Below are 26,912 nucleotides of genomic sequence, written 5' to 3'. Positions count from 1 at the left end.
ATTTTAGTGGTTCTTGTAAACTTATTTAATATGCAATTTGGGTTCATATACTTGAGCATGATTTCTCAAAAAAGGGTTAACACTTAGTTCCGAGGTGCCATGTCATTATAATAATCCCTTTTTGACCCTGCCCACCAATCATGCAATACCTATTAAACCCAGGTAATTAAGAAAAAGGGTTTAAATATATTGTAATGGTGTCTTAAACATTCGAGTTATAATAGTAATTGTTACTACACCAATTAAACGTACAGTGATATTGTGATATAGAAATAGTGAAAAAGTTATAAAATGGGGACATTTACTCCAAAGAAAAGAAGTGTGAAAAATTCTCCGCTATCTGTTTGCGAAAAAGTTATAATTTTAAATGTATATGATTGCATAAAACACGATCACCCTAGTTTGTCTGTGCAAGAAAGTGTTGAGCGATGTGCCCGAATGACTGGAATTGGACAGTCCACGATTTTTAAATTATTGCGAGAAAGAAAGATATCAGGCCAGGTAAGTCCATGCAAGAGAAAATCAGGAAGACCAATAAAAATCTTAGATGAAGACACCAAATGTGACATTCGAAGAAAAGTTCATTCGTTTTATTTTAAAAAGGAAATACCCACTCTTGAAAAAATATTTATCGAGATAAGCCAAGATAACGATATTCCTTTGATATCCAGAAAACTTTTATGGAAAACTTTAAAAAGTATGAATTTTGCCTGGGAAAAGCACAATCGAAAGGCACTATTACTGGAAAGTGATGAAATTGTTTGCTGGAGACGAAAATATTTGACAACTATAAAGCAGTACCGCAGAGAGCAAAAGAAAATTTTTTATCTTGATGAGACGTGGATAAACGAAGGTTATATAGTCAAAAAAATGTGGCAAGATAAAAATATAACAAGTTCTCGCCAAGCTTTCATAGAAGGCCTTTCGACGGGTATTAAAGTGCCTTCGGGAAAAGGGAAGAGGCTTATAATTGCTCACATTGGAAGCGAAGACGGATTTTTAAAAGAAGGTTTGTTAAGCTTTGAGTCGTGCCGGACGAGAGATTATCATGAGGACATGAATTCGGATGTCTTCGAAGACTACTTCGGGGAAATGTTAAAATTTCTTTCAGCTGATTCGGTCGTGGTTATGGATAATGTAAGCTACCATTCAAGGCGCTTAGAGAAGGTACCAACTTCAGCTTGGAGAAAGCAAGAAATTATTAACTGGCTGTCAAATAAAGGTATTCAGTTTGAGACGAATTCAGTAAAGAAGGAACTACTAGCCATAGTAAAACAACATAAATCTCGCTTCATGAAATATGCCGTAGAAGATGTAGCAGAAAAGTATAAAGTAACTGTGCTGCGCCTACCGCCATATCATTGCGAATTAAATCCTATAGAACTTATATGGGCACAAGTTAAAGGATATGTTGCAAGGCACAATACCACATTTAAAATGAAAGATGTCAAGGTATTGTTTGATCAAGCCATTATGGAAATCACATCAGAAAACTGGCAAAAAGCAATCCAGCATGTTTTAAAAGAGGAAGATAAAATGTGGGAACTGGACAACTTGGTCGATCAGGTGGTTGACCCTATAATTATAACACCAGGGGATGATGACAGTTCTTCGGATGAAGACTATGCTGATGTAGAATAATTTAATTGAATTGTAAATATACTGTAGCGGGATAAGCAATCTGGACAGAGACCAGTGTATCAGTGACAGTGATACTTTTGCTTAGGTTAGGGTTTAGAATTAAGGGTAGTCTGAATAATTATTTTCTCGGAAGGTTCTCGAAAATTGTACCTAGTAATCTCTAGAACATTCAATTAGGGTATAAATAGAGTGTTGTTAAACGTTAAGGGAAGTTCACAGTTTTAGTATTGTTCAAGTGTCAAATTGTAATAACGTATCCAGTAAAGTTCTTGTCGTTTTTGTGAATAAATTGATTTAAAGTCCCCACAAGTGTTTCAATACGTAAAGTTCGTTCGTGTGTGTTTGTGAGTATTTCCCGATTTCGGTTCGTATATATTTTATTGTTACATTTTATATTTTTTTAATAACACTGTTCTGCTGTATTAAATTTTTATTTCCTTTAATATAATTTTTATGAATGCATATTCTTTTGGCAATTATCCCACTAGCGCGCCTCTGGCTCAGTATTTATCCGTCGATAACAATGGACAAATCCCTTAAAACAGGGTGATACCTACCTGCTCTTTATGAAACGACATAATTTTGCAATGCGGACTAGGGAAGTGACAGAATTTATTGACGGATCACCCTGTAGCGCTTTTGAATACTTAATGAGATTTTATTACTCTACACTCTTTTGAAATAGACTATAGTACCTATATAAATGTAAGTTTTGAATGAGGCAACTAATTTTCCTTTATTTTAATATTAACATATACAGGCTGATTCACGGTGGATGGCACATTAGACGTTTCTGGTGAACCAGACAACGGATCACTTTGAAAATTTAATGGAGGGCATATTCGGACATTCTCTAGCCAACTAAAATATTTTCGACAATGCGGTGTTGCCGCTTCTATTAGAAAGCAGTAGCAACTTTGATTTTGGAACACTCTGTATATAATATTATTTTTGGAATCTCCAACAATTGCCCGATAACTTTTCTTGATATTTCCCTATACCTATCTGTTACCGTTTTCGAAATAAAAATTAATTTCAATTTTTTTCTTCGAAAATCATGACTTCTAAAAATGCCGATATCTTTTAGTTAAGAAGTACTATGATATCGAAATTTTATTTGGAGTTAGGTGATACTTGGACACTTCCCACACGTCAGCCTAATCTCCGTTACTTCAATACAGGGTGGTAAAAAATACAGTTTTTTCGTTTTCTTGAAAAAGTTGCTGAAATTTGATTATTTCAAATGGAACACCCTGTATATTATTGAAAATTCGGAAAGCTGCTGAAATTTGCTTTCTTTCTATGTATATCATACCTATACCTAACTAGTCAAGTTTCGGACTTATGAACATTTATTTGTGAAAATGTCCCTTCAGAATGGTATTTCCATTCGGTATTTGGTAAGCAGGCCATGATTACTATTTGACAGTAGCGTTGTGACATTCTTCTAATAATATCGACATTTTCGTCACTTCAGAAGTTGCAAATACCTTCAAAACGATGGAACAAAACTATTCAAACGAAGTTCTTATGAATTTGTTTATTATTTTTGGACAGTGTGACAAAATTATTAGCAGAACATGTAGAAAGTTCAATGAAATGTATCCGAATCTACCGCCAATGAACCTCAAGAAATTTATACGAATTCAGAACAATTTCAATATGTTTGGATAAACTTTAAAAAAGCACCAAGAAACTTGAAATTGGAAATATTGATATGAATAATTATAAAAAAGTAAAACAATCATGTGGAATATTTCAAAATATGTTCGAATCGCTGGCCGTTCACTTCCAAGCACTTTAAAATGCGGGTGTTGACTGCTTTCGTGGTGGCAGATCTGATTTCATTGGGATCCAAATCTTCAAATGTTTGGGCAATCCTTTCTAACAATTCATCTCTCGAACGCACGGGTATTTTGTAAACTTTTTCTCTAAACATTCCCCACAAATAAAAATCTAATGGATTAAGATCGGGTGATCTCGCTGGCCAATTCCATGGTCCCAAGCGCCTCATCCACCGATCGTCAAATAGTCTATCCAGTTCTGCGCTCACTTCTCTTGTGCAATGTGCAGGAGCTCCGTCTAGTTGGTACCAACAGTTTCGATAATCTTCGAGTGGCAGATTATCCACGAAACTGTCTACAGTATTCTCCAAAATATTCAGGTAGCTTCTGGATGTTAATGACTCCTCGTATATCACGTACCTCAATTTGTTGTCCATCAACATGCAGAAGACATTAAAACTGAATTTTTCTTGAAATCCGGCTTCTTTTGTGACGTGAGGATTTTCACTGGACCAATAATGACGATTTTTTCTAATCCCTTCTCTCGAAAATTTCGATTCATCAGTCCAAATAATTTTATTTAAAAAAAGTGGATCTTCTTGAATGCGTGTCAACAACATTTCACAAAATTCTACTCTCTGTTGAGGATCTTGAGGCTTCATTGCTTGAATTTTGGTGAATTTATAATCATGCATTTTATGTCTTCGCAAGATTCTTTGAACCGATGAATATTTTATACCCAAATCTTCTTCAGCACTTCTTATCGATGACTCGGGAAATGCGTGAAAATATGTTAAGACATTAATCTGGTTGTCTTCGAAAGTTACGGGTCGAGGCAAGTTTCTTGGTGCTTTTAAAGTTGATCCAAATGCATTGAAATTGTTCTGAATTCGTATAAATTTCTTGAGGTTCATTGGCGGTAGATTCGGATACATTTCATTGAACTTTCTACATGTTCTGCTGATAATTTTGTCACACTGTCCAAAAATAATAAACAAATTTATAAGAACTTCGTTTGAATAGTTTTGTTCCATCGTTTTGAAGGTATTTGCAACTTCTGAAGTGACGAAAATGTCGATATTATTAGGAGAATGTCACAACGCTACTGTCAAATAGTAATCATGGCCGGCTTACCAAATACCGAATGGAAATACCATTCTGAAGGGACATTTTCACAAATAAATGTTCATAAGTCCGAAACTTGACTAGTTAGGTATAGGTATGATATACATAGAAAGAAAGCAAATTTCAGCAGCTTTCCGAATTTTCAATAATATACAGGGTGTTCCATTTAAAATAATCAAATTTCAGCAACTTTTTCAAGCAAACGAAAAAACTGTATTTTTTTACCACCCTGTATTGAAGTAACGGAGATTAGGCTGACGTGTGGGAAGTGTCCAAGTATCACCTAACTCCAAACCAAATTTCGATATCATAGTACTTCTTAACTAAAAGATATCGGCATTTTTAGAAGTCATGATTTTCGAAGAAAAAAATTGAAATTAATTTTTATTTCGAAAACGGTAACAGATAGGTATAGGGAAATATCAAGAAAAGTTGTCGGGCAATTGTTGGAGATTCCAAAAATAATATTATATACAGAGTGTTCCATTTGAAAAATCAAAGTTGCTACTGCAACTTTGTATTGTATGGTATTGTGTAGTATATTGAATGTTTGGTCTTGTTGTATTTTGATTTGTATTTGTGTTTGTATGACTTTTAAATTCATGGATGTTTAAGTTTTCCCCGATGTCCATACGGTTTCCTTTATTGACTTGTTTTATGAGTTTTATGCTCTCTGGTGGGGAAAAGTTATGTTTGTTTTGTATGGAAGGTGTATCATCATATTAGACAATGGAAGACAATGGAACCTTATTTTGACTTAATATCAAAAAAGCACCTTAATTTTCAATCAAAATTTTTGCGCCAAAAATCAGCTTTTTTCAAAAAGTCGCTGTGCTTTTTGTTCGTTGAAATCTCTACTTTCTGATGGTGTGAAAAAATATATAAATCTTCTCAGAAAATGTAAAAAACCGAAAAAAATCGAACTTGAAATTATTTTTTTAATCATTATGTACAATTCCATAAAAAAATGTGATAGCTGAAATTTTATTCAGTTTAAAAGTTTATTTATTTAAAGGTGATTGACAATGTTTCATGATGAATTTCTAGTGAAATTCGGTACTAGTGAAATTCTTTATTTATTTATTTCTGATTACATTCATAGCATAGAAAATCTCATCAAATATAAATATGCATGTAAATCCTACTGTTGAATTTATATACTTCATTCTGATTTACGTTAATGATTATAATATTTTTAAAAACGTTAATCTTGTTATTTATTGTAGTATATTTCGTTTCCGAAATATCTTCTTCACTGACTGTACTTCATACCGCTTTGTTTTTTTGTAGGTACTTCTTATGAAGGGTTTTTATAATATCCGTTGGTTTCCTGCATTGTGAAAACACATTATTTCTCAGTTGTTGTTCAGATCCTTTTCGTAATATATACAGTGCTAGTCAAAAGTCCCCTCCCCCCCTCGTATCTTTGGAACGGGTATACTTATAATAATGAAATTTGGAGGGTGGAAATAAACGGATGTAGGCTTCTTAACTGGTCATAACAGGTGACGCAATAGTCATAAATGACGTCACAAGGCCACTGTGACCAAAAATTTTAAATGGGACCCTATGGCAAGTGACAGCTCGTTTGAAAGGTATTGAAAATACCTATTCAGTCATACCAATTTTGTTTGGGTTTCGGCTGATTTTGATTGATAAATTGAAGAAATACGAAAATTATTGTTTCGCATTTAATTAATAAAGATTTTAAAGTACGCCTCTGGTTCATTGTCAAAAAGGTTGACGTGTTTGAATTATCTACTTCTCAAAAGTGTTTATACCTTGAAAATTTACCTAAGCTATTGTTTAACGAGACGTTTAAGTGTTTACATAGGCAAAATGGTACGTACTGTAGCCGACAAAGTAGCAGCTATTTTAATAATTGGTGAATGTAGAAACAATTTCCATGCAGCGGAACGACTGTTTAATGAGAGGTACCCCGATCGCCCTATATCGAGGGTTTATTTGAGGGAGCTTCTTCGGAAGTTTGAAGCATCAGGTAGTGTTCAAGATGCCAAACGATCTGGTCGACCAACAATTAGTGATGACAAAAAAATTGACATACTTGGAGAAATGGTAGTGAACCCTACTTCTTCCACAGCCCAAGTTGCGTCTATCTGTGAAGTCAGTTAAAGGACAGTACATAGGGTGTTGGCTAAAAACAAATTTCATCCATACAAATTAAAAATGGTGCACCAACTTTCAGATGATGACCCCGACCGAAGACTAGAATTCTGTGAAACTATGTCCGATAAAATGAACCAACAACAAGGCTACATACAGACAATTTGTTTTAGTGACGAAAGTACTTTCTTTCTCAATGGAAATGTTAACACTCAAAATGTGAGGTATTGGAGTGACACAAATCCTCACATCTTTCGTGAAAAACATACTCAATTTCCAGAAAAAGTAAATGTTTGGGCAGGTATTTTGGGAAACCACATGTTGGGCCTCTTTTTCTCAATGCTAACTTAACCGGTGAATTGTATCTGCAGATGTTACAAACTGATATTGAGGCGTTAATTCTTGAAATTCTAGAAGATAATCCAGATGAATTCGACAACTTGGAAATAACGTTTCAACAAGATGGTGCTCCTGCACACTATTACGGTGCAGTAAGACGTTACCTAGATGAAGAATATCGTGGTAGATGGATTGGACGACGAGGTTCGATCGAATGGCCAGCTCGGTCACCGGACCTTACACCATTAGATTTTTTTCTATGGGGGTACTTGAAATCTAAGATTTACGCTACAGCACCTGACAGTATTGCCATTCTGAAACAACGAATTGTTGAAGAATGTAGGGCAATTTCCGCTGACACACTGGGACGAGTACGACAAGAGTTTAGCAATAGGATGCATCACTGCCAGGAAGTAGATGGAGCACATTTTGAACACTTATTATAAGAACTGGTTCTTAAATCTTTATTAATTGAATGCGAAACTATAATTTTCGTATTTCTTCAATTTATCAATCAAAATCAGCCGAAACCCAAACAAAATTGGTATGACTGAATAGGTATTTTCAATACCTTTCAAACGAGCTGTCACTTGCCATAGGGTCCCATTTAAAATTTTTGGTCACAGTGGCCTTGTGACGTCATTTATGACTATTGCGTCACCTGTTATGACCAGTTAAGAAGCCTACATCCGTTTATTTCCACCCTCCAAATTTCATTATTAGAAGTATACCCGTTCAAAAGATACGAGGGGGGGAGGGGACTTTTGACTAGCACTGTATAATATTATCGATTGGGGAAAGTATTTTATTTGTTACATAGTAACACCAAACTCCAGAAATAGCATTGGCGACGAAGTGATAAATTACTTTCGAGTGAGTTATTTTTACGAATCCCATAAAATGGCAAATTTGGAACATATCAGTTTGACCCCATACTAAAGCAAATTCAAATTCAAAATAGAGTGGATGTAAACATTGACATGCCCTACGCACGTGATATTGAAAATCCCAAGAATTGGCCAGGGTCGTATTCAGAACCAACATCTTGTTGATCGCAAATGCTATATCATACTTAGGAAAACTTTTTTATAATAACGAGTGAAATGCACAAGTTTTGCAGTTTACCGGAAAAAATGTAGATAATATGTGTAATATAAAAAGATTTTCATTGGATTTTTCACAGCGCTCTCAAGTATTATATGAAAAGAGACGTAATTATTTTTTATTGATAAATTTTACTTTATGTAAAATCAAAAGGAATATTGATCAAAATTATTCAACTGGATGAATTTGTCTCTTCATCAGTAGTGTCATCCTCACCAATCTGAATTATCAGTGGCTCGAATCGTGCCTCTATTATGTTATCAAGCTTCCATATCTTTGTCTCGACTTTCGATATCACATGCCGAACACACTTCTCCCATTTCTCCGCTGTGACTCTTTTCAAAGCCTCATCAAAAAGTACTTTGAGATCTACAAATTTGTACGTGGCGTTATGTTGAGCTACAATATTCTTCACATCCGCCCATATCAACTCGATGGGATTGAGTTCGCAGTGGTATGGAGGCAGGCAAAGGACAATTTTGTTTTGGCCTGTTGCCATCTCATCGACTATATATTTTTGGTATTCAAGCTTGCGCTCCTTGACAATTTTTAGTAGCTATACTCTTGGCATTGAGTCTTCAAAGCTAATATTCTTTGATCGCAGCCAATTTTGGATTTCAACCTTCTTTGAAGACGTTGTCGGAATCTTCTTTAACCGTCGCGAATGATAAGGTGCATTGTCCATTACAATCACGGCATTATCCTCCAGATGGGGTAGAACTTTGGAAAATCACTGTTCGAAAGATTCACCGTTCATTTCTTCGTGATAATCTCCAGTTTTCTTCGACTCGAAACACCACAGCCCTTCAGCAACAAACCCATTCTCATTGCTGATGTGACAAATAATAAGCCGTTTTTCTTTACCTGAAATTATGAAGAAGTATGTAAATAAATAAAACAAATACGAGGAATACTTTTTATATATTGAGATTGAGGCAGGTCTTAATATAAATATAAGTTTACCTGATGGATTTGTTAATCCGGTGGATAGTCCATCTAGAAAGGCCCTTCTAGATGACGTCACAGTTTCATCGACCCATATTTTAGGGGTAGTATGACCAGCATTAACCCAGGTTTCATCCATATAATAAATTGTTTTCTGTTGTTCCCTATAATATTTAATTTTGGTCAAATACTCTCTCCTCCATAACACAATTTCCTCTGTATCTAATAATAAACTATTGCGCCCTCGTTTTTTCCATACAAAATTCAAATGTTTCAATACTTTATGAAATGTTGACCGCTTAAAACTTGGCAAAAAAACATCTTCATTTATTTCTGTGAGTACTTTGTCTATCGTGGGTATTTCATTTCTGAAAAAGTACTCATGCACTTTCCTCCTGATTGCATGTTTATCAGCATCATCTATTGATTTCAAAATGGTTTGACCATTCTGATTTGTATTCGGTTTGGAAAATGTATGATTTTGTTTATATTCCCGTAAAACATTGTAAATCGAAGCGCAAAACACTCCAATTTTATCGTAAACTTTCGTTACGACTTCGTCGACAGTCGATATCTCAATTTCTTCCATCTCTTTCTTGAACACATTTAAAATCACTTCTTTCATCTCAACACTCAAATGTCTTTTTTTGGATCGTTCCCTGGCTGGACTCAGAGGATAACTCACAGTGTCATCAGCAGTGTCTGTACTGGACATCTTGGAAAACAATTTCAAACAATATACTATAACGCACGCCACAAACACGCAAACGACTGATTACAACCCTGTGCTGGTACCGAACTCGTACCAAGAAGGCGAATTCACCAATGAACGCTGTCCTTTCCATCTGACACTGGGCGATCACGTGAACATCACGCTTCGGTTTTGTTTTGTTTTACTCTATCTTGGATTTGGATAGACTTTAGTGATTGGACAATCTTTATTCGCAGACTGGATAACTACTTTATAGTGAATAATATAACGGACGACACAAAAAAACGTGTCATATTGTTGAACGCTCTCAGTGAAGAAGCCTATAGATTAATCTACAACCTAGCTTTACCTGATAAACCTGAAGATAAGGTGTTTGAAGATTTGACAAAATTGTTTAATGACCATTTTAAAGGCAGCGAGTCAGTGTTTGCATATAGTTATAAATTCTACAATGCCACTACAAGAAAGTTCATCGGAATGGGCAGCAAGGGTGAGAAGTCTTGCTTCATGCTGTGAATTCGAAGCAAATGTACTAGATATGCTCTTAAGATATCGTTTCTTTGTTGGTTTCCAAAATGGGGCAGTACAAGATAGACTTTTCGAAGAGAAGAAAGACTGTACATTCAACGAATCTATTCGTATAGCTTCATATAAAATGGCTGCCAAGCAGAACACCTTGTTGGAGGAACCTATGATCAAATTGGAACCAGATCTTCATCACGTGTCACTCAGAGAGAAACATCATACTACGTATCCTGCAGCGAGTCGACCATCAACAAGTGCAAGTGGAACTGCGAGTCAAAAATGTGTAGTTTGTAGAAGGGCAAACCACCCATCGAGCAAGTGTCGTTATCGCGAATTTTCGTGTAACTTGTGTAAAATTAAGGGACATCTGGCACCAGTATGTCCAAATAAACACGGTAGGAAGAACAATTCAAGAGATTTTCAAAATTTTCTGGAAGTAAACGATGATGAATGTTTTTCGATCAACTCATGTTCGGTGAGTAATGAACCTTATTATATCAAAGTTATGATTGGCGAGAAAGAATATTGTTTTCAACTGGACTCGGGGGCGAGTATTTCAGCGGTTTCAGGAGACTTTTATTTGAGCAGTTTCAAAAAGTATCCACTCATTTCATCACACAAAGTTTTGCATTTTTATAATGGCGAAGTGATGGCACCTTTAGGCATTTTTCAAGCTAAAATATTTTATAATGATGTGTCTCATGTTATAGATATGTAATAGGTGGTTCCGCTTGTGTCTCGCTTGCTTGCTAGGAATCGTTGTTCCTCCCGGGATCGATTACTCCCAATTAGCGGTTGATTCAACGAAGAAAACTAACCAACCATTCTTGCTAACCAACCGGTTGGCAAATCAGTGACTTATTTTCATCATGTAATCTCGTAATTTCATGTAACTCGTAATTATGAAACAACTGAACATTAAACTCCTTTCAGTTTGTGCTGTTAATGAAATTATCTGAAACACACATAATTATTGTTTCAATTCATTTCATAAAATTCGTGTTTGCAGAAATTTTCTTTCAATATGAATTGATTTTCATGTGACGGAGATTAAAACTTTAATTATAAATATTCAAGTGGCTGAAAATTATTTTTTATCAGAAAAATCCTGAATACTGACTAGGAATTTTTGGGAAGCTCTTCATCATCCCAATGATGTAAAAGGGTTTAATCTACAGGAAAATGAAACGAACTTTCTCAATCAAAACAAAAGTTTTTTATGGATCCCATCAATATTTATGACACCAGAAATGACCCGATTACATTACACTTCATTTGCTAGTGTTGTTTTGCATATTATTCTACTTTCGGTTTAGCTCATGTAGAAAATGATATATATCTCCATTTTTCTTTTTTTCCGTCGATAACGTCTGAAATATCGCGGATTGCCTTCGGATTCTAATTTATAACCTTGTTATGTTTCTATTTATCCAATAACATTCGGGTATTTTCAAGGGAAGCAAATGGTGCTCGTGAATTCAATATATATGCCTTTATTGAATCCCAAACAAGTCAAGTGGAACTTGAAGGAAGCTGTCGTAATCGCGGATAAATGACATCTTTCCGGATGAATATTTAGGATCATTCCACATTGTGTGTACACGTGTAACTGAATACCTCATATTCGTCTTATTCATTTGAAAATACTCAATGACAAAACATTCATTTAGTTGAAATTCGATAATCAACTGTCTAATAAAATTTATGAATACAAAAAAACAACGCAACGATTACCGCTATCGAACACTTATCCGGTCAATTGAAACATCCGAGGATATTGTAGAAGTAAATGATATTATGCACATTTAAAGTTGGCGGCACTCTCGAAGGCCAAAAAAAAACAATACATAGAAATGAACCGGCTGCGAAATAGTCCTCGAGGACTGAAGAGTTGGTGATTCGTATTGGATAATTTTTACTGTTTCATGATTGGCTGAAGAGTCATAAAATCAAATTAGAAGTCATGTTACGGTGACGAATAGAAATCGGGAATGCGGGGATGGTTATCGCCGTCGTGTTCAGTTTAGGAACTGATCACGATTTGAGTGTTAAAACCCGATATTGGTGCAGTTATAATTACTTAAAATTTTTGTTATCTGTTTAAAATGTGGCGTCCTTGGACAAGTACTGATAGTAATAACGAATGTGAGAACAACGCATACATTTCCAGCGTAGTGGTTCCGATACCGATGGTGAACAATGCGAAAAAGATATACTAGGGAATAAGATTTGGATACATTTGAACCTTGAAACATATTTCAATGTATATAAGAATCTACATCTCAAGTTTGGTTTCGAGGGAAACAAACTATTACAAGCAACATCAGATTTGACCGAAATTTCTTCCTCAACTGTACGTAAAATAGTCAAAAACATACCTTATGAACGTAAGACGCGATGCGATACAGGATTACCAAAACCTTTAGATGTTCATCGAATGAAATAATTGAAAAAAACAATATACGACTGTTACAAAAGCAATTAAATTCCTACAACAGAAATCATAAAGAAGAAATTGAATACTTCCGGCCGTAACGTGAGCTGCTGTGACAAAACTCTTCAGAATTGAATAAAGAAAATAGGATTTGGATTTAAAATAATGAACAAACGTTAAGCAGTTATGGAAAACAGAAGAATAGTGGAATTGCGTAACAAATACTTAGAATAAATAACTAAATATAGACAAGAACAACGGCAAATTTTCTATTTGGACGAAACTTGATATGACACTCACGACACAGTTACGAAAGGCTGGATTGATGGTTCGAGAATGCGTACGCCTAACATGCCTGCTAGGATCGCGACTAATAATTGTGCATTGTGGAGGACGTAAAGGATGGGTTCCGAATTCTTTGGAATTATGTGGAAAAAACTTGAGGACTGCAATGTTGACTATCATAAGAAAATGGATGCTGATATTTTGAAGGAATGGTTTGAAAACACATTGATTTCAAATTCCGATGCGAATAGTGTAATAGTTCTTGAACACACTTCCTTTCATTCGCGACAGCTCACCAAAGTATCGAATAAAAATTCGAGGAAAGATGAAATACAAAGTTCTTTAATGGATAACAATTTGTATTTTGACGATTACTATACCAAAAACCAACTACTTGAAGTTCTACAGACAAAAACCTTTGAAAAAGTGTATGCCCTTGAGAGTATTGGTGAAAAGTATGGACATAACATACTGAAACTTCTCCCTTATTTTCGTGTTTTCAATCCCATCAAGTTGATTTGGGGAAAATTAAAACAAAGCATCAGGCATAAAATAATTTTACAAAATTTGATAAGAAGGTAATATAGCTAATTGAACAAGAAGTATCTAATATTACCGAAGACTGGTAGAAAAGGATTAAAAAAGTAATTTTAGTTGAAAAAACTATATAGAGATTGGACACTTCCATGTTGATGGTGGAAATAAATTCATTTTTGATTTAAATGACGACAATAATAGTGGAACAGAGAATATGGAAGATGAATTATCAGGAGCTTTCGAAGTGTTTTTGTAGGGATTGATTTTATATGTGAGTGAGTAGAATTCAGAAGTATTTCCAATTATCACCCTGTTATTTGAATCCCTACTTTCACACTAACCTATATAAACGAAATGTTCATTATATATATATATATATATATATATATATATATAAATATAATATAATAATATATAATATATATATACATATATATATATATATATATATATATATATATATATATATATATATATATATATATATATACATATATTCAACTTTTTTTTTGAAAAAAATTGAAAAAGTGCATTTTTAGATCGAATTTAACAAAAAGGTACTTGAAAAAGTTGTGTCTACGGCAATTTTATATCCATATGCCAAAGTGTATGCAACTAGGATGAAGTTAACGTTTTGCTTATTTTTGACAGATATCCCTTTTATTTTAAAAAACAAGTTTGGTTAATTGTCATCAATTCATGATTCATCATACGGATATTTTTAGAGAGAAATTAAAAATGTGCTATGAAAATTTTAACATGACTGGTGCAAAGTTTCAATCACTTGGCTATTTTCTTAAACAAACGTCAGTACCGTCAATTTTGAAATAGCAGACACAACTCGAAAACTGCAATAAGTATTAATAAAATTACTAGAGTTGAAATTACATTAAAATTTCAATATTCAGTATTTACAGATTATTTATAAACACTAACTAGGGCGGTAAGGATGCTTAATCACGTTGAATAAAAATTTTAAGTAGGTCTTGACAAACAAAATGCATGCTATGGTAGTGTCAAGTTGTTGATTTACTTGTCAAATTTTTAAGTTATTGTTGCAATAATGTTGTCTCTTCAGGAAAGAATAGAAATAGTTTTAATATGTGGTGAGAATACACCATACCAGCAAGTAGTTAACATTTTTAATGAACGGCATCCAGGAAAAAATGTTCAACATACTACTGTGTCAAGGATAATGTCGAAATTCAGAGAAACAGGATCCGTAGCAAATCAATTTAAGAAAAAGCAAACTCCAAGTAAATATGATGAGGAGGCCCAACTTAACATTTGTTCAAAAGTTATTGAACACGGGCAAACGAGCATAACCGATATTATAAAAAATATCGATTACAAGAGAGAAAGTGTTAGAAACATTTTATTAAAGAATAAATTTCGGCCTTACAAGCCAAAATTTATTAACACATTGAAAAAACGAGATTTTGATGTACGTTTGGGGTTTTCATTCTGGTTTCAAGGAAAGAGAGAGAAGAAAATGTAAAGTTTTCGTATAAAATTTTATGGACAGACGAGGCAACGTTCTCTTCAAATGGAACGGTAAGTTCTCAAAATTGCCGATGGTGGGCCCAAGAAAATCCAAATTTCACAGTTGAATCTGGTGATCAGTATTCCTTTAAAACTAATGTATGGTGTGGGATACTTAACGACCAAATAATTGGGCCATTTTTCTTTAAGAAAAATTTATCATCCGTCGGTTATTTTCTATAATATTATTGTAGTTTAAAATTTATAATGATAATAATAGTTCTATCGAAATTATTTGCTTTTTTTTAGTTGCCTCCGCTTTTTCGAAATCAAAGGTTTGTTTAAGAAAATAGCCAAGTGATTGAAACTTTGCACCAGTCATGTTAAAATTTTTGTGGCACATTTTAAATTTCTCTCTAAAAATGTCCGTATAAGTAAAAATGTATCAGAAAAGTTAAACTCCATGTTGAGTTTGTTATGTATACATGAATTGATGACAAATAACCGAACTTGTTTTTTAAAATAAAGGGGATATCTGTCAAAACGTTAACTTCATCCTAGTTGCATAAAATTTGGCATATGGACATAAAATTGCCGTAGACACAACTTCTTCAAGTTACTTTTTGTTAAATTCGATCTAGAAATGCACTTTTTCAATTTTTTTCAAAAAAAAAAGTTGAGATTGACAAAAACTGGGTCGCAGTTGGCCGCATCATTTTAAGTTAAATTTGAAGCACAAACAAATGCCGAAGTTTAACTCATATATATATATATATATATATATATATATATATATATATATATATATATATATATATATATATATTATATTGTTATCGTGATTCTTATATCCTTTTTAACTTGTGAGTCACAAGTTAAAAGGTAGGACCTCGTTAGTCCTTAGCTTCTCAACTTCTGAGAGTTGTCGTTCGTATGGGGGCGACAGCAGATTAACGGAAAAACAGATTTTCAAACAGCTGTTGAAAGGTATGGTGCACTTTATGATTTACTTGAACTAAATTGATTTGATAATTTGTAGGTTACATCTGCAATGCTTATGCTTGTGAATTTCGAAAGATTCCAAATAATTGAGTTTCCAACCTTTGCTTGCATAGTGTAAAATTTCCGTATCGTTTAGATTCGGAAACTTGTGGTTGCATTCCAAAGGATGGTTTGAAAACCTAGTCTAAAGTTCCTTTCTGTCCCACATAAACACTGTTACACTCCGGACACTTGAGCTTATAAACTCTTGATATCTCCATCTTGTGTGATTGATCAGAAAACAAGAAATTCGAAACTCGAACATATTTTGGGAAAAGAACAGAGAAAATATCGGGTATTTGTGGAAAAAACAATATGGAAGTGGTATTCAGACCACAGGCCAGGTTATCTAATTTGCTTCTTGATGCCACAGTTGAAGTGGAGAATGGAAAATCAGGCTATTAAACTTGAAAATAAAATTTATGATTCACAAAAATATCGAAATTTCAGAGGGGTATTAAAAAAAAACAATCACGTGATTCTAACTGATGAGTGTACCACTATCTTATCTGTTTCTCCAAACCTTGATGGAAAAATTGAGTTTTTTGAAAAAATATTGTTGAAATTTTGTGTTTCATGAATAATTTCGTGAAATTATCAGGCAAATGTCGGGAAAACCCTGCATTATATTTCAGTGTTCAATTAATTATATACATGTCAGACTCTCAAGCTTATAGTAAGTATGGATTAGTAGTTTCAGTCTGAAAATCGCAAATGCAAAGTTGTAAATTAGAAATTAAATTTCGAAATTAGTTTCATGTCACTGCAGGCAAATAGGTACAGTGGTTTGATTTTCTCTATATTTCATACTCGTTTCACTTGAACTTTGAAAAACTATTGAGATTTAACGTAATGAAGTTAACAATTCAGAAACTATACTGTAGTAAACTGCTGTTATGCAGATATTATCTTTCATCATTTCACACCACATGATTTTTCACCTGTTTTCATTGATATTTAACAACTTTCATATAAGTATTTGTAAACAGTGCATTCCATTCAAAACGAGTCACCCTGAATAACTTTTGGAAAAATTAGAAACACGTCAACAGTAGCATACAGGGGGACACATTTTGACATATTCACATTTGATCTAACTTTTCCTATCGCACACTCATTATTTGAGTTGAAAACGAGCCACTCTGAATAACTTTTGAAACAATGATTTGTAGAAAAAATAAGAAAACAGGTCAACAATAATACAGGAGACCACATTTTGAAATATTCGTTCTAGAGACAAATATGGAAGCAATAAATAAAAAAAAGAGATTTTTTATTAATTCTTAAATCAAAATCTGATGACTGGACGATGAGAAGAAAAAAATTTTCTATAGTAAATGTTAAAAAACGTTTCAACCAACTTCCATACAATGGTACAAACGAGCTTCCATTGCGCCCACACGTGGTTGGGAATCTGGGAGTTATTTCTCTGCAATGCCTCATGATATTCTCCCTCAAATCTTCCAATGTTGCTGATTCCATCTCGTACACTTTAGACCCCATAGAAAGAAATCTACAGAAGTGAGATCCGGAGACCTTGGTGACCATTCTGTACGACCTCTTCTGCCAATCCAGCGATCAGGAAAATTATCATCGAAAAATTGTCGCACTGGAGCTGCATAATGACGAGGTGCACCATCCTGCTGAAAAACTGTTTCGTTTTCGAATAAATTTATATCTTCCTCAATTGTCCTATTGATGCACGGTATTATTCGATTCTCCAACATATCGAATATTCATCACTAGTCAAATAAGCATCGATAAAAAAATGGCCTATCATATGGACATCTAAAAATATCGACAAGTTTGCCGGTTCACCTCTCCATTCAAAAACAAATTTCATAGAATAAATCAGATAATGAAATATTATTTCAATAAGCTGTATAGTATACTATTAGATATTGGCTACTACTGTTATTCATAATATTATTATGTTTACTTATGTTGTTGTTAACTTGTCTAACTAATCTTAATGAACTCAAGTCTATGGGATGATTTTGTTGCAAAATATGATGGGCGACTGCTGATTTTTCTGATTTTCCATATTTTAGGTGCGCTAAGTGTTCCTTATATTTTATGTTCTTGGATCTACTAGTCGGTCCATAATATTTTCCATTGCAGTCCTTACATTTAATTTCGTAAATTCCAGACTTTTGCGAATTCTCGACTTTGTCCTTTGGATTTCCTGGATAGTTCTGTAATGTATGATTTGTTTTAACTACCTCCATACCATACTTACCTCCATAGCTAGTTTCTTGAAAATCTTTCCAGAGTTCTTCGTATATTGGTGGTATGGAACCGAGATATATTTGTCTTGGTTTTCGTCTTTTCGAAAAGTTGAGATTTTGTCATTCTTAACGTTTTTTATTTCTTTAGGGTGGGAACTGGCGGGCGTTACTCCGCCAAAAACCACCCCTGGCCCTAATCCCTTCTCCGGAACCATCCAAATGGACATACTCAGAGTAGGGCGGCGACATATGCTATTGAAATTTATTCAGTCCTCCTACCTTCCATCCCTCTGGTATTCCCTTTCTTCCACTTCCTTTTGTTTCATAACTTTATTGAAGAAATCGCATACCACTTTCCAGCCCTTTTTGTTGTTTAGCATTTCCTCTACTATATTGTCAATGGACACCACCATTTCGGTCTCCCGTTCCAGGAGGCTCCTTTCGTTGCTCCACCTTTCACACACTATTATGGTGTGCTCCACGTCGTCTACTCTCCCGCAGTAGATTTAAGAGTCGTCCTCACTTTTGCCAATTCTTTTTTTGAAGCATCTATAAGAGCCATGTCCCGTGAAAAACTGCGTGGTAAAATAGTTCAGCTGCCTATGCCTGCATGCTAACCAGGACCTGATATCTGGAATCACCCTTTTTGTCCATTGAGCCTTATCGGTAATGCTATCCCACCTGTCTTGTCATTCCTGGACCGTTTTTTATCTCTCAGCGTTTTTGTGTTCGTTTTTTATGTCCCTTCTCTCGTCCAGAGGAGCTCTTTCCCTGACCAAGAGATCCATAGGGGGATCCCAGCTATCACGTAAGCCGCCTCCGCTGACACCGTTCTGTACGCGGCGATGATTCTAATAATCATCTTTCTTTGCGTCGAGTTAACCATTTTCGCATATTTAGCAACCCTCATTGCCTCCTTCCAGACCGGTGCCGCATATAGCAACACTGATTGGACCACGCCGTATAGCAGCCTCCTCTTACCGGTGGTGGGCCCCCTCGTGTTGGGTAGTATCCTGGACAGAGCTGCTACCTGTCTGTTCGCCTTCTCGCAGGTCTTGCGGATATGCTCATTAAAAATCAGTTTGTCATCCAGCCATACTCCCAGGTATTTAACAAACTTCTTGGGCTCGATCCTTGTCCCCCGTATTTCAAAGTGGATGCTTTCCCTCTTCCTCGGACGTTTTACTATTATGGCCTCTGTTTTTTGTGGCGCCATTTCAAGACCGTTTATACTCATCCAGTCATTCAGAATTGCAAGTGCTGTATTAGCCTTTTGCATGAGGAGCTCTGTTTTCTGTGCTCTCACCACAAGTGCCAGGTCATCAGCGAACGCTGCTGTCGAGCATCCTTCTGGCAGTTCTTGCCTCAACACTCCATCGTATATGACGTTCCACAGAGTTGGTCCTAATATAGATCCCTGTGGGACTCTCTGTGACATCTCCTGCTGGTGTCTGCCACACACTAGCCTTCTTTCCGATAGATACTCCGACATAATGTTCAATATGTAATCACTGATGTCCATTTCCTGTAGCCTAAGCAGAATTGTACCCCAACTAGCAGTATTGAAAGCATTTTTTATGTCAATCAGGATGATGGTTCCCCAGATGGCTCCTCTCTCGCTTGCTCTTTTTAACACATATTTGACGGCCTGGATCGTACTTCTTTTGGCCCTGAAACCGAATTGGGTATCCGATATTCCGCTTCTTTCATTGGTCTCCTCCTGCAACCTTGCCTTAAGTAATTGTTCGTACAATTTTGCCAAGATGTCTATTAGGCTTATCGGCCTGACTTTGACGTCTGTCCCGTCTCCTGCTCCCTTGGGTATCAGGATAACCTTGGCAATTTTCCATTCAACTGGGAAGACCCCCTTCGCCAGCAGCGCATTCATAGTGTTGAGAAGGATTTTCGGGCGCGATTTTACCGCAAGTTTCACTGCCTCCGGGAAGATACCGTCCGGGCCTGGTGCGTTTTTGTTTTTTAGCTTCTCAGCCGCGATTACCAGCTCTTCGAGTCTGAAAAACGGTGGCTGCTCCGCAGGTCTGGGGACTATCGGTATAGGACTGTCGTCGGCTGGGAAGGGTTCCCTGATTTTCTCCACCTTGGTTGTGTGGTGCAATTCGTAGGGGGTCCTGAGATGTCTCATTGACCCCGTGACTATTTAGTACCCATTACCCCAGAGATTTTCCTCCAATTCCTCGCATAACTCTGCCCACTTGCGCCTCTGTGCTCTTCTAATAGCGTCTCTCAGGTCTTTCCTATTCTTCTTATACCTTGCCTCTAGGCCACCGATTATGTTTTGACTAATGTCCCTGCCTCTGGCTCTTGTCAAAGACCTCCGAGACCTATTACAGGCTGCTCTAAGTTGATCGATCTCCCCGTTCCACCAAACTGGCTGCGAACTTTCTATATCGCCCCGTCTTGTCGTCGTGCTAAGATCTTGTGAACCTTTTATTACTCTAACTAGGCCCTTATAGTCCTTCACACCTCCGGCTGCGATGCCGAAAGCGTTTCTGAATGCATCCGCCTGCGGCCGAGGCCTTTCCAGCCATTCCCTCTTGGGTTTCTGTTTGCCTGTGTTTATTGAGTAGTATATATACCTGTGTAAGCTTAGGCTTTCCTCCAAGGATACCCTCCACGATTGTATCATCCTGCTAGCCCTTTGTGTAGCGAAGGTTATGTCTATATAAGATTTGGAGGCGCCCCTGGAGAAGGTCGGTGTATTCCCCTCGTTTAGTACCACCATGTCTAATGCTTGTAGGGCTTCATCCATATATGTTCCTCTGGCGTCTGTAGAGGGCGAATTCCAGGACAATGATTTGGCATTGAAGTCTCCCGCCACTATTGCCTCGGTCTTTAGATCGCAACGTGGTCCAGAAGAAGCTGTAATCTTGTCTTAAATACCTCCAACGGAATATTAGGCGATATGTAGCAGCTATAGATTGCCAATTTTTCAAATTTGATTTTTCTGATCGTCCATATTTTAGGTGCGCTAAGTGTTCCTTATATTTTATGTTCTTGGATCTACTAGTCGGTCCATAATAATTTCCATTGCAGTCCTCACATTTTATTTCGTAAATTCCAGACTTTTCCGAATTCTCGACTTTGTCCTTTGAATTTCCTGGATAGTTCTGTAATGTATGATTTGTTTTAACTACCTCCATACCATACCTACCTCCATAGCTAGTTTCTTGAAAATCTTTCCAGAGTTCTTCGTATATTGGTGGTATGGAACCGAGATATATTTGTCTTGGTTTTCGTCTTTTCGAAAAGTTGAGATTTTGTTCATTCTTAACCTAAACTAGCTAAGGGAATTACTACAAAAAAATAGTTTCAATAATAATTAAATTGATGAATTCCTTTCTCTCATTACCTGATTTGTGTACGAAACAAAGTCGTTTTCAGGTAGAAGGCTGCTTTTATAAACAACAGGAGGGAACAGCTATGGGTAACTCCAGGTCCCCCTATCTGGTAAATCTGTTCATAAGCAAATTTGAAATGGAAACCAAAGAAAAATCAGAGTATTTCCCTAGGATATGGCTGAGGTATGTGGATGATGTTTTGCGATATTCGATAACAAAAAATCGAATATCGAGGACTTTGTTTCTTTTCAAATAACATATTTCAATCGATAAAATTCACGTATGAGTTAGAAAATAAGAGACAACTTGCATTTCTTGACGTTTTGGTAATGAGGAGCTAATGAGAAAAGCTAGAATACGAAGTATTAACTTACAGGTATATTCCTAACAGTTCACATCACTGTGGACAGCACAAACGTAATGGGCTGAATTTTCTAGTACATCGTCTTTTGACATTTCCTCTTACACATGAGAGGTTCATGAAAAAAAAAACGGACAATACAGGAAATTGCAGTCAGTAACGGTTTCTTGAGGTGATATAATAAGGAAGAGAAAGTTCAGGTTAAGAATGAATGAAATCTTGATTTTTAGAAAAATTTTCAAAGAATTAGATATGAAGGTGGTTTTTGAAACAAGTCATACACTACAGAGCTTTCTATGAAATCCAAAGGACCAAGTCTGGAATTTACGAAATTAAATGTAACGATAGCGATGCAAAATATTATGGACAGACTAAAAGATCTATTAAAATAAAATGAAATATAATAAAATATAAACATAATAATATCATTAATAGTGATACCTATTAGTATATTATACTATATAGTTTGTTGAAATAATGTTTTTCTATTGGTATACATAAGTATAAATATAAAAATATCGGGTAAAATGTATTATTAGTATTACTGCATCATTTCAAGATGAAATTGAGAAATATTTTGAATATGAATTGGCTCCCTACCCTTTATCGTTGTTTGATGATCTCGGGATGCGTAAAATACAGAAGTCTGCCGTTTACAATCGTTTCCAACAGGTCAATATTGAAATTAACAATACTAATACGACATACATCATTGACGGTGGATATTTACTACATCGTGTTGTGTGAGATAGTGAAGAAACATTTGGCATTATTTTAGATAAATGCGTTCAGTATGTACGTAGCTATTCTGGTGCCAGAATTACGGTCGTATTTGATGGCTATGATGATTACACGAGAAATATTAAAGCTGCAGAACAACGTCGTCGAACTTTAGCAACATCTTCATCTTCCGATATTCTATTTGATGAACTTATGACAGTTCCTACCAGTCAACAGAAATTTCTTGCAAATACTCACAACAAATCTCGGTTCATTTCAATGTTGAAGGATAAGTTTATTGGCGAAAATATATTGGTTAAACAGGCTAATAACGATGCCGACGTACTGATTATTGAAAGAGCTATAGAGCAATTTAATTTGACAACTACAACTATTGTTGTTGGTGAAGATGTAGACTTACTCGTACTTCTTACTGCTCGAACTCCACATGAAAAAACTATTTTCTTTCTAAAGCCAGGAAAAGCTCAAAGTCAACCCGAAATATATTCGTCAAAAAGTGTATCTATTTTTGCAAAGAGTCAAAAGCATGTACTATTTTTACTCGCAATAACTGGCTGTGATACGACGTCTGCATCTTACAGGAGGGAAAAGCAACAGTCTTTAAAATGTTTGAAAAAACAAGATTTAGTTCAATGTGCTGTTTGATTTGTATGGACTAGCTGTTTAATTGAATAGCTATTTTAACCAGTTGGCTGCGACATATACATAATGTATAGATTTTAATGTATGAAAATGTCCTTATAGGACGAAACTGCAGTAACGTTAGTTACAAATAAAAGTGGTAAAAACATAAAAAGTTTCAATTCTCTTTTCTTCATTATGATTTCCTACCGCTATTCACACTTCACATTGTGCAAGCTTATAATGTGGCCTATTTTGGTGAATGTGAACTTTTTTCAGAAAACAACCTGAGAAAAAATCCATCTCTATTTTCGAATAACCTTGTGTGGGAAAAGCACTACTTCTTAGAATTATGAACAGTAAATAAAAAAAAAAAATGGTTTTGAGAATCTTCTATTTGAAAATTTATTCATTTCATCTAATCGAGTAGGAGATATCTGTTAGGTGCTGAATCAACCTATATTGTGACATATATCTCACAATCACTTTTGAACCACCCGATATAAAAACCATCAGTCTTACCTATCGAGTAAGAATGTATAAGGGTGTTCCATTTGAAAAAATACACTTTGATAAATGGAATTGGCCGCGGTGGTAGTGCGCCCGACTCACGATCGGAAGGCCGTGGGTTCGATTCCCGCCTCGACCAGATATTTTTCTCGAGAGAACATATCTGGCTGAAGCGGGGATGATTCTGCAACCGTGTTAGGAATCGCACGTTAAAAGGTAAGACCTCGTTAATCCCTAGCTCGCACAAGTTTATCAACTTCTGAGAGTTGTCGTTCGTATGAGGCGACAGCTGATTAACGGAAAAACAGATTTTAAACAGATTTCAAACGTTTTCACTGAAAATCATGTGTATTGATTGACTTTTTCAAAACATGGCTACCACTACTCTCCCTCTGTTTGGAAAATGATGAAACAGCAGAGCACATAATTTGTGTCTGCCCCGCTGGGGACCAAATCGGGTTTTTAGAGTTTGGCAGAGCCGTACTCTTACCATTTAATCTGAAAGACCACTCACCATACAAACTAATCGGCTTCGTTAAGAAGCTGGGTTTATTTGGTCGGGTGTCAATAGGTGTGGGTCACACTAAACCCTTGCGGGTTGCGGTGGAGGGTCGAATAGACCCACTCACTCTGGACTTAACCTAACCTAACCACTACTCTCTTAAACTTTAAATTGAGTCAGGTTTTTTCATTTCAAATGGAAAGTTTTCACCTCAAATGGAAAGGTAGGTATTTTTCACCCATACATCGTTAATACAACCTGTAACTTTCAGTTATGCTCATTTCATAATGTACGTGAATTGATTCGATATTTGTGTATTGGTACTAACTATTCACTTATTTTTTCGTCTTAAGAGAAGAAAAATAAACTTCATCTACGAGGCTGTGTTTAAAATCACTTTCATAGCTGATCTCCACCTGTTCCTCATTTTCATACAGGGCTATTCAAATTCGTTTTTGTACATGGGGATCTCGTAAACGATAAGAGATATACTGTCGGTTTAATTTGTGGCAAAGTTGTGTATTTTAGAGACCTATTCAATGATGTAAAGAAATCGAATATAACTCTTTTGGTTCTGGAGATATACAGGAAAAACCAAAAAATCCCAAATTATTTTTTGCCTATATTTTTTTTTTCGCAGACATATTGAAAATCTGCCCACATTTTGCTATTGTCACTTGATGTGGGCTCTCAGAATATATCCATGAATCTTTTATACAGGGTGTCATCTGACTTGGGCCACCCCCATCTTTGAATTTTCAAATACGGACCTGTATTTTTTGTTGTAGTTTTTGGATCGTAGACGTTCACTTCATACTGAGAAATTGAATGCAATTTTATATTTCGGGATGTTTCGGTAATATTCGATTATAATTTTGTGAATTATTTCCTTTTAAATTACGGCCCTGGAAATTGGTTGATTGAGTTGAATAAAAACATAATAGCAACTTTCACGTCTCCCTATGTATCATATAGTTTTTCGAGAGTTTTTTTTTCATTTTTAGGTACCTATTCATATTTTTCCATTGCTCTGAGCGTTTTCTACAATGAACTTCGAATAAGAATACCTTTTATGATTATTTGAAACATATCTACATCAAAAATATATTATATGTGTTTTAATAAGTAGAAAAAGAAATGATAGCAACAATAACATCCGAAACGAACACTATAATTGTAATGAAAATTGAAATGAAGTAATTTATACAGGTACCTAAAAAAATTATTGGCGCAATAAATGTTCCAATTGGAGTCCTTCTATTTCGAGACATTTTCAAACTCTATTTTTCATATTATTCATTGCCCTTGATACACTTATTTGCTACATTGTTGCGAAATCATTCAAAATCCTCAATTTCAAGTCTTCCACATTTTCTATCTCTCTGCCAGCGTAAATCCTATTTTTCAATGTCCCCCATAGAAAATAGTCCAAAATAGTAAGATCTGGTGATCTTGCAGACCATCTTATTGTCCCATTATTTGTCTCAAAATGGAAAGACTCCAATTCGAACATTTATTGCACAATTAATTTTTTTGTGTATACAGGGTGTTCCTTAAACACATGCTAATATTTAAGGAGGTAATTCTTAGACCCATTTTAAGGAAAAAACGTTCTATGGACGTATGTCCTAAACGCCTTAACTTTTGAGATACAGGGTGGCAAAGTTTTCAAAAATAATCAGTTTTTTAATAATAACAGAGATAATTTTGTAGACATCTTTGGCATATTTGGTACATATGTTCCATACCTCAAGGCGCATTTTCTGATGCACAATTTTCTTAATTTTCTCTGCCAGTGGCGTACGTACGAGTTTTGAAATGTATATTTTTGGCGAAAAAAATACTACGCTACTGCTTTATCTTGAATTAAAAATTATTTTTAAAATCTCCATACATTTTTGAGCACATTTGATTGGCTGGGTTTTCTTTGTCCGACGCATTTTTTTCGCTCAAAAAATTAAAAATCGCTTTACTTAAGGATAAATTCCTTAAAAATCTGATGTGGTATCGTGCATCGACTAAAAGCAAACTAAGAGATCAGATTTGTTGCAAAGTAATTGAGGATCTAAAAGGTATTTGTTTGTTGTCAGATGCACTGTTCTCAATTAAAATTACGTCATAACGCAGCACCGCTTAATAATTTTTGAAAACATAAATTTAGTTATCCTGGAATAAATGACGTGTAGCAGAATTTATTTACTGCACCTCTTGGAAATATGGAGTTTGTCGATATGTGATTTCTTTTAAAGATTAAAAGCAGAAAAAACAGCGTACCCACCATAGCGATAAAAAACGATTTCTCTGTATATACAAACGTCAGTAGCTAATATTGATGTTGGTTTAAAGTAAGGTGTTGGTGTTAAAAACTGTCACAGCGCGTTTTGATTGATTTTGAAGTGTTATTGAAGTTATTTTGGTAGTCCGCTGTTTTTTCTGAATATATCAGTAAATATGGTAAAATATACGAATGCGGAAATGGCGCAAATGCATTACGTATATGGCCTTGCCGATG

At 35.3% G+C, this 26,912-nt stretch overlaps 1 protein-coding gene and 1 long non-coding RNA gene across 3 annotated transcripts in view; one reads left to right on the top strand and one right to left on the bottom strand.

Annotated features, from left to right (window-relative positions):
- Positions 1–26,912, bottom strand: part of LOC111504932 (pyrokinin-1 receptor) — a 443,518-nt gene that overhangs the window by 17,030 nt on the left and 399,576 nt on the right. The gene's annotated exons all lie outside the window — the stretch shown is intronic.
- On the top strand, positions 7,797–10,841 carry LOC141486793 (uncharacterized). Its single transcript, XR_012468055.1, has 2 exons — positions 7,797–7,886; positions 10,011–10,841. It is a non-coding gene; the product is annotated as an uncharacterized lncRNA (long non-coding RNA).

Source organism: Leptinotarsa decemlineata, unplaced genomic scaffold (assembly GCF_025532065.1).
Source record: "Leptinotarsa decemlineata unplaced genomic scaffold, Ldec_3_MD MMD2_tig00026374_RagTag_RagTag, whole genome shotgun sequence".
Classification (NCBI taxonomy): domain Eukaryota; kingdom Metazoa; phylum Arthropoda; class Insecta; order Coleoptera; family Chrysomelidae; genus Leptinotarsa; species Leptinotarsa decemlineata.
Note: the sequence above shows the minus strand (reverse complement) of the source record. Positions and strands in the feature narration are given on the sequence as shown.